The following is a 12567-nucleotide window of genomic DNA, read 5'->3' as shown; positions in this document are numbered from 1 at the left end:
TCTCTGTCTCTGTCTCTCTCTCTCTCTCTCTCTCTCTCTCTCTCTCTCTCTCTCTCTCTCTCTCTGCAGTCTGGTTGTCCCTTGCAAACAAAAGATACAATTGATATCATGGACATCATTTTGAAATGTAAGAACTACACAACATTTCTCTGTAGTGAAGATACCTTTGCTATGTAAGGATATTTATTACTATAATCTTAGTCTATTTTGAATCTTTCATCATTTTCTGACCTATATAATGAATGAATGTCATCCATCTTACAATCACAAGAAAGGAATGAAATAAACCATACAAAATATTTTGTATAATATGATAGTTTATAATAATATTCCGGATGCTTTTAAATCCTAATGACTCTGGCACAGAATTTTTCTTCAGGAGTATTTGACTCCAGCAAAAGACATTCACACTGAATCCTGTGCTATCTTCTACCCTGCCCTGAATTATAAGTAGTTAATGGCATATCCTTAGAAGCATAAGGTGATGGATGATTAGTTAATTAAGAAGTCATTCCCTTCTTTTTTCTTAGAAACATAACAGAAAAAAAAAGTCTCCTTGACTCTTATGGGCAAATGCATTGTTCCAAAATAAATGGAGAGTTAATAAGAACTGATGGAATCAGCATGTGAGGCAAACATAAGTATTTTGGAAATCTTTTAAAAGATCTAGGAAGTAGAAGAGATTTTTAATGGAATTCTGGGCTCCAATTTTCTGTTCTCAATTAGTTAATGCATTTTATTCTTTCATCAATTACAGCCTGTAAAAAGCCTGCTATTACTTCCCATCAGGTCTGTTTTTCCTCTTATGGAACAGGATCCCACAGGGGAGAAGGGAACTAAAAAAAAATATCATAATTATAATGCTTCTCAGAAAGGTATGAGAGATGGACTCTGAAAAACAAAATTCACTTGTGACAAACCTTCGCCTTCATGAGGAAAGAATAATCTGATTCATGTTTAGAATTTGATATCAAATTATGAATCATAAAAAGGATCAATGGCTCATGGAACCCAGAAATCTGCATTCTTTGTTGTCATTTATCAGTATATTTCTCATTGCATATCATACTTATTCTACTCTTTACCTTTGCCTTAGATAAAGTTAATATGTATTCTATAATTATATATACTATGTAACTTGGAAACACATATAGAGAAACAGAGACAGAGATGATGATGGTGGTGATGATTACAGATAGATAGACAGATATGATAAATAGATAGATAGATAGACAGACAGACAGACAGACAGACAGACAAACAGACAGATAGACATGATAGATGAGAGATGAGAGATAGAGACAGAGAGAGATAGAGATTATAGAATGTGATTTATTTTAGGGGCTCAACAAAGACTTGACACACTCATAGAACATGCATGTATTAATCTACATACCTTTATCACTCTACCCACTTTTATCAATAAAAAAGTATCTCAGATATCTCATTTGTCTAAGTGGAACTAATAAAAGCCAATATGTAAAGAAGCTAACAGTTTAGTTTGTCAAAAGACAAAGAAAACAACTACAGTGTACTTTCTTAGCCTAATTGGTCAGTCAAGTGTAGTTGTTTACATTATATTGAAGTCAATTTGGGTTTTCATCACCTGTATATCAGCATGACTGGAGTACTTTGTATTTTCTTCTAGTACTTCACTTAATATCCAAAAAATGGTTTATAATAATTTTAAAAAGAGAGGTACAATTCCATATTCCTCAGCTAAGATTCAGTTTCTACAAAATCTTTTAGGGGGAAAACTTGGGGAGTCAAGGTTAAAATGCTGTAGCTCCACTGGTACAGTCGGGAGGGCTTGGCTTTTGCATCTCCACCATTTCAGACAGTAGACATGTGCGCATGGATAGCACATTTTTCAAATTTGGGAAAAACCTGTAGTCTAACTACACTATTAAATTACTATTCTGATAGCCATGCCTTCAATCACTGATATTTAATAAACCATTTCGTTTTTTATTGGATATTTTCTTTATTTATGTTTCAAATGTTATCCCCTTTCCCAACCCCCCCCCCAATGCCATATCCTATTTCTCCTCCCCTTGTTTCTATGAGGGTATTCCCCCACTCATCCACACACTCCTGACTCCTTGGGACATTGAGCCTTCATAGGACCAAGGGCCTCTCCTCCCACTGATGTCTGACAAGGGCATTCTCAGCTACATATGCAGCTGGAGCCATGGGTTCCTCCATGTGGACTCCTTGGTTGGTGGTTAAGACCCTGGGAGCTCTGGGGTTGGTGGTGGTCTGGTTGGTTGATATTGTTGTTCATCCTATAGGGTTGCAAACACTTTCAGCTCCTTTAATCCTTTCTCTACCTCCTCCATTGGGGACCCCATGCCCAGTTCAATGGTTGGCTCTGAGCATCTGCCTTTGCATTTGTGAGGCTCTGATAGAGCCTTTCAAGAGACAGCTATATCAGGCTCCTAACAGCATGCTCTTTTTGACATCCACAATAATATTTGCATTTGGTGACTGTATATGGGATGGATTCCCAGATGGGGCAATCTCTGGATGGCCTTTCCTTCAGTCTCTGCTTCACATTTTGTCTCCATATTTTCTCCCATGAGTATTTTGTTCCTCCTTTTAGGAAAGACCAAAACACCCACTCTCTGGTCTTCCTTCTTCTTGAGTTTCATGTGGTTTGTAATTGTATCTTTACCAATACTACATCTAATACAGGGCTAATATGCAATACTTACAAATAACTCAAGAAGTTGGACTCCAAAGAATCAAATAAGCCTATTTAAAAATGGGGTACATAGCTAAACAAAGAATTTTCAACTGAAGAATACCATATGGCCAAGAAGCACTTAAAGAAATGTTCAACATCTTTATCAGGAAAATACAAACCAAAACAACCCTGAGGTCATACCTCCACCAGTCAGAATGGCTAAGATCAAAAACTCAGGTGACAGTAGATGCTGGTAAGGATGTGGAGAAAGACGAACACTTCTCCATTGTTGGTGGGATTGCTGCTGCTACAACCACTCTGCAAACCAGTTTGTTGGTTCCTCAAAAAATTGGACATAGTATTACCTGAAGACCAGCTATACCACTCCTGGGCACATACCCAAAAGATTCTCCAACATATAACAAGGACACATGCTCCACTATGTTCATAGCAGCCTTATTTACAATAGCCAGAAGCTGGAAAGAACCCAAATTTCCTTCAACAGAGGAATGGCTACAGAAAATGTGGTACATTTACACAATGGAGTACTACCCAACTCTAGTGTGGGTGCTTTGGTCCTTCTTAGAAGAAGTAACAAAACTCTCACAGGAGCAAATATGGAGACAATATGTAGAGCAGAGACTGAAGGAAAGGCCATCTTGAGACTGGCTCATTTGGGGATCCATTCCATATACAGTCACCAAAAGCAGACACTATTGTGGATGGCAAGAAGTGCTTGCTAGCTACATCCACTCCAGTAGTTACTCGCTTGGAAGGCCTAAAAACCTGGAAGCAGTCCTGAGGCAAAGAGTTTCAAGGAAACTCAGCCTCCTGGAACCTTGGCATTATGATAGCTAGATTGCCACAGATTTGTCCCTGCAATATTGTGTAGGGTCTTGCATGCTTTCTTACAGTATTTTACTGGCTAAGAGTTAGAAATCTCAGGGCAAGCTTAACAAAATATACTTAGAATCCTCAGTGCAGCCAGGTATAGCAGGCTACATTGCATATTAGAAGCAAGTTGGTGAATTCTTCTGACAAATGGAGATTCCCTACAGATACTTAAAAGTACAGCCAAGTTACCTTCATATGCAAGAATTTACCAAGGCCTAGGAAATAGGGGGGTTGTGGTATTGCATTATTCATGAAAAGGTCTGCTAGAGCAGAACCCCTTGGTGCTAGCTTTCACAAGGCACAAAGGAGTAGCACAAATTGTGACTAGGGTGTGAAATCCTTACCTGTCATTTGCTGACCCTAGGCAGAGCTGTTTTATCTTTACTGTAAATATTACCTGGTTCCTGTAAGTTCCTTTGAAGTCATTCCTTTGTTTTGTGTCAGGTAACTTCAATGTACTTTGCCTGCTGTGACATCCTACCCTTTGTTTTCTGTATTATATAAGACTGGTGTTCACTTTGTGACAATACACTCAGATTCTACACACTCTCTCCTGTCATATCTATTTATCATTCACTGACTCCTTCGCCAACTTGCTACCAGAGACCCGTTCCATGCAGATGGAAGACCCAAAAAAGGGAATAGTCTGCAGCACTTGCTGACAGGAGCCTGATATAGCTTCTCTCCTGAGAGGCTCTACTAGTGCCTCACAAATACAAAGGCAGATGCTGGCAGCCAACCATTGAATTGAGTATGGGATCCCCAATGGAGATATTAGAGAAAGGACTAAAGGAGCTGAAGGGGTTCGCAACCCCATAGGAAGAACAACAATATCAACCATCCTGACCCCCTCCAGAGCGCCCAGGGACCAAACCACCAACCAAGGAGTATACATGGAGGGACCCAAGGCTCCAGCTGCACATGTAGCAGAGGATGGTCTTGTTAGGCATCAGTGGCAGGAGAGACCCTTGGTCCTCTGAAGGCTGGCTAGATGCCTCAGTGTAGGGGAATTCCAGGGTGGGGAGGTGGGAGTGGGTGGGTAGGTGGGGTAACATCCTCATAGAAGTGGGGGGAGGGAGTGATAGGAGGTTTCCAGGGAGGGTGGAACCTGGAAATGGGATAACATTTGAAATGTAAATATAGAAAATATCTTAAAAAAATAAAAAGACATTGAGGAAGAAAAAAAAAAGTACACTTACCTATTTTCCCATACCTACGTAAAACCACACATGTACACATGATTAAAAAGAAAGTGTGTGTGTGTGTGTGTGTGTGTGTCTGTGTGTGTGTCTGTGTGTGTGTCTGTGTGTGTATAAATAATTACTTCATGGAATTCTTAGGCAAATGGGTGCAACTAGAAAATAATAAACCATTTCAATTAGTGAAAACTTTTACTTCGAAGAGGGAGCAAACAAAACAGACACCTTTCTTGTATGAGGGGGTCATTTAGACTGAGTGATTTCTTTACACATGTAGGCTATCTACAATTTTCCAACAGATAAAAATAGTTCACAAGGTAAGATAAAATGGAAGAGGAAAAGGGTAGATTCAGTGTTTGAAAAGAACGATAAAACAATAGGAAGGGCAAAACAAATAACAAGAATCAATTCATTGCCTTAAAATTTGACTGGATGACAAGGATTCTGCATGTGTCTGCACATGACATAGGAGACTAACACAGGCTGAGGCCAGATGTGTACATTGGCTCTGCTGAGCAGGAGTTCCAGAGGTTTGGGAGCCACCCTGTAGATGCTGTGAACCAAACCTTGGTCTTCTGCATGAAAACAATTACTTTTAACTCCTTAGCATCTCAGCCCACTGAATTATTTTTATTCCTTCTGGCCCCTCTGGGCCTTATCTTTACTGAAGCACTTAGATATGGCTATGCTGATTTCTTCTCCATTAATCACATTGAACATAGACTGACCAATAGAGCTAACAAACTTATGCAATACATGGCCTGTGGCCCATCAGGATCATTATGAATGTGGCCATCACTAAACACTAGATTTATATAAAATATTCTGAGATCTTTAAAGAACTCTGAAAAACTCAATTGTATTGTTATGAGTTTGAAATTTCCTTGTAACTGTAATGGATTATTTTGTGCCAAGTTGGCACAAGCTTAAGTCATCAAAGAGGAGGTAACTTCAACTATGAAAATGCCTCCATAAGACTGGGCTGTTGTGAAGCCTTCAGAGTATTTTCTTAACTAGTGTTTGATGGAAGAGGACATAGTCTACTGTGGTTTGGGCCATCCTTGGGTTGGTGGTCCAGAGTTCTAATACAAAGCAAACTGAGAAAGTCAGAAGGAAGAAAGCCAGTAAGCAGCATTCCTTCATAGCTTCTGTCATCAGATTTCATCCCTACTTTAGTTCCTGTTCTGACATCTGTCATTGATGAACAGTGATGGAGATGTGTAAGCCCTTTAAATCCTCTCTTCCCAAAGTTGATTTGGTCATGTTGTTTGATCACAGCAATGATAACAGTAACTATGACAATAACATGGTTATCAATAATCAATACTTTGATATTCCTAAACAAATTTCTCATATAGTTGTGACTTCTGTGTGATGGAAATCAATCTCTTTACAGAATGTATATAAAATTGCTATAATTATCTTTCATCTCACATTAATTACATTTTCTTTCATGCCTAGATGTTCTTTATAGAATTTTCCACTTGCTGTCATTTGTGATCATTCCAGACTCCATTCCTGGGTCCTCACATTTTACACTTCCAGTCTTCTCACTTAGCAACTAATTATGTAGGTTTCAGATTAATCCTTCAAATCTTCATCTGACCCATTTTCCTTTATCAAAGAGAAAGGAAGTGAAGATGATGTTAACTTAAAAATTATGTCAATGCAGCAATTCATGTTTTTCCTGTGCATTTCTTCATGATGTGTTTTTCTAGCTGTCTTCTGGGATGATTTGGTATAAGGTTCCAAATATTTTATCTGAAACCATTCTCGGGGCCCATAATTTACTTTCTTATATAGATTCTTTATATGTAGTTCTAGTTACTCAACTGAAACTCACTGATCGTTGATGTGGTGTCTTCAAATATAATATGATCCTACATTTACTTAACACAACTTGGTCCCTTATCATTTCTGGTTCTTTCATAATTGTTCTTAGTGATTTTAAAATAACTCATCTGTAATACATCCACATGTAAAAAATGCATGTAGACATCCTTTATGAATATAGACCTCATTTTATAAATGTTACTTTGGGAACTTCTTACACACAGACTTTTCTAAAGCATTTGCAATCCTAAGCCTTTTCTGCAGACGGATTTGATTATGGCTACTTTTTAATCACAGGTTGTGTTAAAATTAGACCGAAGACAGTCGACCCAAGACTATGTTAAAGACATATGCGGTAGGCCCTAATCCAAGCAGATTATTTGGGAAATAGTAAAAATTGTCAATTGTGTGAGAAATGAATCAAAGTAATCACAAAGTTGGTAGAGACCAGAAAGCCTATGAATCATGAGTAAGCTAAGAAATTAGTGAGTCAAAGAAATAGTTACAGAGAAGAATCAGGATTAAACAGGCAATTTGCCAGAAGCCAGCGGTAAGATGAGACACGTAGGACAGGAAATTAATAAACTGAAAGCATCTGCAGGTAATAAGGAGCCAGGAAGCTCCTGACATGAAGGCCAAGGTACCAACCTCCGTTAGAATTCACAACTTTAAGACTGCAGGGGAGCCAATGTACAAAGAGAATCTTCCACTTATAATGTTCTCTTCCGACTCTATAAAATCCCCAAAGCTCTTGTGCCTTGGTGCTGTTATCATCCCAGAGACTATAGTCCTTCAAATTCTAGTAAATCTACTTCTGTTGAGGATGATATTTTCTTTCTTTCATTTTCCTATCCTCTTAATCTAACCATCCATGAGTTGTATTATTGCATTATTGTATCTGAAATAAATAGTCATGACTGATATAGTGAGCCATATTTTTCCTTTATTTTTGTCAAATTGTATTTTCTTGTCTACTTTGAGCCCATTCTGTCTATCATAAGAAAAATTCCTCTCCTTGCTTAGAAAACTTTTTTTTTCCTCCTAGTAACATTCCTATCAAATATTACTATTTTATATGGCTACTGAATAGACTTTTTGACATGTTTTTACATATCACTGGAAATTTTCTCCCTTTATTATCTCAGACGAGATCCTTAGATTTCTCAGTGTAAGATTTCTACCTTCTTAGATCCTTCTTTGTCTTAGAAGAGCATATTCTTCTGTAGTATTCTATTATGGAGTCTTTATTAGAAAGAGTCTTTACAGATGAAATTTGGGTTCGTTATTGTGACTGTCTACTTTACCGTCTAACTTTCTGTGTTGCTCTCAGGCATTTGATCCTTCTGTGAGACTATGTTCTTTGTATGCTTATAGTTTTCTTTTCTCTGACATTTACATGAGCATCCACTCACTCCATACATTCTATGGACCATAGTATCTATGTTATATTCTATGATCCATATCCATAGGCTCTAAGTTCTATGCTGGTGTTAGATTTGAAATGGCTGTTTTTTTCATAATAGCATCAAGTAGATAAGATTAAATTTCTGGTGTTCTCTGGCCAGGTTTGATTTTTTTCAAACCGATGTTTCTTAAATCTGAAACCTCCATATTGCCTCCTACAAACATCAGGGAAAATAGTTACTGAGTTAAAAGGGCTTCTTAACTTGAAACATCAATCAAAAACTACAGGTTTAAAAAGCTTTCATTAAGTATGCGGCAATACTGATTTTCTTCTTCATTTCTTGATGTGAATTTGTAAAATTATATCTCAAATATTTTCCTTTTGTTTGATAAGACTAAATTTTCTAGTTATTTTATTTTTTATTCTTCCTCTCATATCTTTATAGATGTTCTTAAATTCTATTGCTTTTCATAATTTTCTGTTGAATTTTCCTATCTGATATTTAATTGTCAAGGGCTTTTATTTTCTCTCTTAATATTTCATTTTCTAATATAATTCATTAGTGTTTTAAGAATGTGTCCTGTTCCATCCACACAGATTATCTGTCATTTTAGTAAAAGTTCTTTTTTTTGGGGGGAAGAGGCTAAGGTATTTGATAATTAAATGTTTTGGGTTTAATTTGAAAGTGACATACGGAAATTTTAACAGGAAGTTTTGTGCAGTGGATCAGTGAAGATGATCCAAATATTTCTGTGAAATCTCAGTTACTAGTCTGAGGATTACAAGTTTAATTTTTTCTTATACAATCGTTATAACATATCCCAACTACTAGCCTTTTCAAACATACATTTTAGAGAAAACTGCATACAAATGGTAAGCAATTGTGACTTTTTTTATTTTGAAATGATCTTTCAATTTACCTGTTGCAACTGTGATCCATTTAGCTTCCCTGATCTAGTTCATTCAACTATCCTTTTAACAGAAAAAGACCATGTGAAAATTTCAAATCAAAGCATACTATTTAAGATTCTTTCAGTGGTTCACCTGAACACTTAGAGGAAAACCTTACTTATTGAGTGACAAAAATTATGCACTCTTGGCCTGAAATTTTCCAAAACTTCTTTTGTTGCATGTATATAATTAGTAGCAAAACCACTAATGTTTACCAACTTGTCACTCAACTCAATCATTTAATCATTGTTCCTAGACCTTTTTATGATAAAAATATTCCTATTGATAAAAGGTACTTATACAGACACCACACACACACACACACGCGCACAAAAATGCATACATGCACACACACACACACACATAAGCACACACACACACACTACTTAGACATAGCTGAAACCTGCACTTTTTTATGCATCCTACCTTCCACACCTCTCATTCTAGCCCTTTGTCTATTTCCTTTTTAGCATTTATCTCCATTTGTAATTATTTAATTTCTCTCAGGAATATAGAAGAAGGATATTTGCATGACTAATTTAAATATGCAGTGTAATTTCGCATATCTATACAAACCACATTTCTTTTCCTTACCAGCACGAACAGCAGATTATTTTCAGGCAATTGCATTAGTCTGTTTTACCTAGATGCTGAAATTTTCACAAAATAAACTGCAGCACTTTTACTGGGTACTGGAAGGCATTTTCATAAATAAAAAACCTGAACTTCACTTGTCAAAATAAAAAAAAAATTAAAAAACCGAAGTGTAATGAGAATTGACTATTCAGATTAGATATTTTCTTTACTTAAAGGGTCAGAATACTAAACTCAGTGGTCTAATATGTGTAGAAGAGGACAGCTTATAGACATGATACAATGAGTAGCAGGGGGAACAAAGTGCATTCTCTAAATTCAAGAAATCTAGAATGTGTTTCCTGTTTACAAAATGAGAGGCAATAGGACTAATTCCAAATACAAGTCAACTTCAGTCAACTAGAATGAGCCAAGTATTTCTTTTGCAAAAGAAAATTTGCATACTATAACTTAGAAATTATAATAAAGTACCTGAGGAGCTTTGACACCCACATCCCTCAGGAAAAAAGAGAAAGAAATTAGTATGTGTGTACAAGAATGAAATGGAGAGGCAGGCAGATTTCTGAGTTCAAGGCCAGCCTGGTCTACAAAGTGAGTGCCAGGACAGTCAGGGCTACACAGAGAAATCCTGTCTTGAAAAACCAAAAAAAGAAAACAAACAAACAAAAAACCTAAAAGAAGACAGCCACGAGAACAGAATGTCAACTCTAATAACAAAAATAATAGGAAGCAACAATTACTTATCCTTAATATCTTTTAATATCAATGGACTAAACTCCCCAATAAAAAGACATAGACTAACAGACTGGCTACACAAACAAGACCCAACATTTTGCTGCTTACAGGAAACCCATCTCAGGGAAAAAGACAGACACTACCTCAGAATGAAAGGCAGGAAAACAATTTTCCAAGCAAATGGTCTGAAGAAACAAGCTGGAGTATCCATTCTAATATTGAATAAAATTGACTTCCAACCCAAAGTTATCAAAAAAGACAAGGAGGGGCACTTCATACTCATCAAAGTTAAAATCTTCCAAGAGGAACACTCAATTCTGAGTATCTATGCTCCATATGCAAGGGCAGCCACATTCATTAAAGACACTTTAGTAAAGCTCAAAGCACACATTGCACCTCACACAATAAGAGTGGGAGGCTTCAACACACCAATTTCATCAATGGACAGATCATGGAAACAGAAACTAAACACATTGAAACTAACAGAAGTTATGAAACAGATGGATTTACCAGATATCTATAGAACATTTTATCCTAAAACAAAAGGATACATTTTCTTATCAGCACCTTATGGTACCTTCTCCAAAATTGACCATATAATTGGTCACAAAACAGGGGTCAACTCATACAAAAATATTGAAATTGTCCCGTGCATCCTTTCAGATCACCATAGACTAAGGCTGATCTTTAATAATAACATGAATAATAGAAAGCCAACATTCAGATGGAAAATGAACAACACTCTTCTCATTGAAACCTTGGTCAAGGAAGGAATAAAGAAAGAAATTAAAGACTTTCTAGAGTTTAATGAAAACTAAGCCACAACACACCCAAACTTATGGGACACAATGAATGAATTTCTAAGAGGAAATCTCATAGCTCTGAGTGCCTCCAAAAAGAAACTACGGAGAGCATACACTAGCAGCTTGACAACACACCTAAAAGCTCAAAACAAAAGGATTCATCCAAGAGGAATATATGGCAGGAAATAATCAATCTCAAGGGTGAAATCAATCAAGTGGAATCAAGAACTATTTAAAGAATCAACCAAACGAGGAGTTGGTTCTTTGAAAAAAAATCAACAAGATAGATAAATTCTTAGTAGACTCAGTAGAGAGCACAGGAACAGCATCCTAATTAAAAATCAGAAATGAAAAGAGAGACATAAACACAGATCCTGAAGAAATCCAAAACACCATCAAATCCTTCTACAATAGACTATAGACTGGAGAACCTGGATGAAATGGACAAATTTCTAGACACATACAGGTACCAAAGTTAAATCAGGATCAGTTTAATGATCTAAACAATTATATATCCCCTAAAGAAATAGAAGAAGTCATTAATAGTCTCCCAAACAAAACAAACAAACAAACAAAAACAAAAAACAAAAAAACAAACAAACAAAAAACAGGACCAGATGGGTTTAGTGCAGAGGTCTATCAGACCTTCAAAGAACATCTAATTCCAGTTCTTCACAAACTATTCCACAAAATAGAAACAGAAGGTATTCTACCCAATTCATTCTATGAAGCCACAATTACTCTGATACCTAAAACACAGAAAGACCCAACAAAGATAGAGAACTTCAGACCAATTTCCCTTATGAATATCAATGAAAAATACTCAATAAAATACTATCTAGCTGAATCCAAGAATACATCAAAACAACCATTTATCCTGACCAAGTAGGTTTCATTCCAGGGATGCAGGGATGGTTTAATATACAGAAATCCATCAACGTAATCCACTATATAAACAAAGTGAAAGACAAAACCCAAATGATCATCTCCTTAGATCCTGAGAAAGCATTTGACAAAATCCAACACCCATTCATGATAAAAGTCTTGGAAAGATCAGGAATTCAAGGNCCATACCTAAACATGATAAAAGCATTCTACAGCAAACCAGTAGCCAACATAAAAGTAAAAGGTGAGGAGCTGGAAGCAATCCCACTAAAATCAGGGACTAGAACAAGGCTGCCCACTTTCTCCCTATCTCTTCAACACTGTACTTGAAGTCCTAGGCAGAGCAATTTGACAACAAAAGGAGATCAGGGGGATACAAATTGGAAAGGAAGAAGTCAAAATATCACTTTTTGCAGATGATATGATAGTATATATAAAAGACCCTTAAAATTCCAACAGAGAACTCCTAAACCTGATAAACAGCTTCAGTGAAGTAGCTGGATATAAAATTAACTCAAACAAGTCAATGGCGTTTCTCTACACAAAGGATAAACAGGCTGAGAAAGAAATTAGGGAAACAAC

Source organism: Mus caroli, chromosome 12, assembly GCF_900094665.2.
Source record: "Mus caroli chromosome 12, CAROLI_EIJ_v1.1, whole genome shotgun sequence".
Taxonomy (NCBI): domain Eukaryota; kingdom Metazoa; phylum Chordata; class Mammalia; order Rodentia; family Muridae; genus Mus; species Mus caroli.
The sequence above is the reverse complement of the archived record's forward strand: the minus strand, read 5'-3'. Positions refer to the sequence as shown.